The 1,516-nt window shown below is 48.5% G+C and overlaps 1 pseudogene; it reads right to left on the bottom strand.

Annotated features, from left to right (window-relative positions):
* Positions 1 to 714, bottom strand: part of LOC110581442 — an 873-nt pseudogene extending 159 nt beyond the window's left edge.
* Between the last annotated feature and the right edge of the window lie 802 nt (positions 715 to 1,516).

Raw genomic sequence — 1,516 nt, 5'->3', positions numbered from 1 at the left:
TTCTTCTTCTTCTTCTTCTTCTTCTTCTTCTTCTTCTTCTTCTTCTTTTTCTTCTTCTTCTTCTTCTTTTTCTTCTTCTTCTTCTTCTTCTTTTCTTCTTCTTCTTCTTCTTTTTCTTCTTCTTCTTCTTCTTCCTCTTCCTCTTCCTCTTCCTGAAAGTAGGCTGGCTTTCCCTGTGAGCTGGGGGCCTACTGGGCCTTCAGGAGACACGAGGTCACCATATGGCTGATGCTCTGGCAGAAGTGGCACTTCTTGGGCTGGGGTGGCAGCTTGCATTCCTTGGCATGGTGGTCTAGACCTCCACAGTTGTGGCACCTGTCTCCCTTTGACCTGCGCTTCTGCATGTTCTTCCTTTTGGGTCGCCTCTCACTCCCAATACAAAACACCCCACCAGGGCCGGTGACCCTGATAGACTCTAGGCCCATAGCCGACTTCTTAAAGCTGAACTCCACTGCCTCACCCTCCTTCAAGCTCCAGAAGCCCTTCATGTACAGCTTGCTCTGGTGCAAGAAGACGTCCATGGGGGGTCAAGCACGACCCTAGCGCGGACGGTCATGGATAGGACGCCAAACCCCATGCACACGTTGAGCCACTTACAGACAGCGGCAACAAGCAGCAGCTGCGGCTCCTCTGCTGCTAGGGCGGCGTCCTCCGGCGCCTCCTAGGCATCTTGGCACAGCCACCTGCAAACTGCTGGTTTGACACAGAGCCCATGGTAGTCCGCTAAACACCTGGCCAGGGCCCCTGGTCTGGTGGCTGCTATCTCCAGAGAAGTCCGGAGGCCTCACCCCCTCACTTTCAGTCTGGAGGTGTCTTTAGGTCTAAAATGAGTCTCTCGTAAGTATGCCTGTGTGGCTCAGCCAGTTAATTGGCTCCCTTGGGCTCGTGTCATGATCCCAGGGTCCTGGAATCAAGCCCCACATCAGGCTCCCTGCTCAGTGGGGAGCCTGCTTCTCCCTGTCCCTCTGCCTGCTGCTCCCTCTGCTTGTGCTCACTCTTTCTCCGTCAAATAAATAAAATATTTTAAAAAAATAAAATAAAATGAGTCTCTTGTAGGCAGCATATGGATGATTCTTGCTTTTTTATCCAATTTGATACTGTGTCTTTTGATTGAAGCATTTAGCTCATTTACATTCGGAGTAACTATTGAAAGATATGAATTTAGTGCCATTGTATTGCCTGTAAAGTCCCTGTTTCTGTAGATTGTCTGTTAATTTCTGATCTATATTACTCTTGGGTCTCTCTTCACTTACAGAATCCCCTTTAATGTTTTTTGCAGGGCTGGCTTGGTGGTCACATATTCCTTTCAGTTTCTGCCTGTCCTGGAAGCTCTGCATCTCTCCTTCCATTCTGAAAGACAGCCTTGCTGGATAAAGTATTCTGGGCTGCATATTCTTCTCATTTAGTATCCTGAATATAACATGCCAGCCCTTTCTGGACTGCCAGGTTTCTTTGGATAGGTCTGATGTTATTCTGATGTTCCTCCCTTTGTACATAAGGAACCTCCTTTCCCTAG

This window comes from Neomonachus schauinslandi, chromosome X (genome assembly GCF_002201575.2).
Source record: "Neomonachus schauinslandi chromosome X, ASM220157v2, whole genome shotgun sequence".
NCBI lineage: Eukaryota > Metazoa > Chordata > Mammalia > Carnivora > Phocidae > Neomonachus > Neomonachus schauinslandi.
Note: the sequence above shows the minus strand (reverse complement) of the source record. Positions and strands in the feature narration are given on the sequence as shown.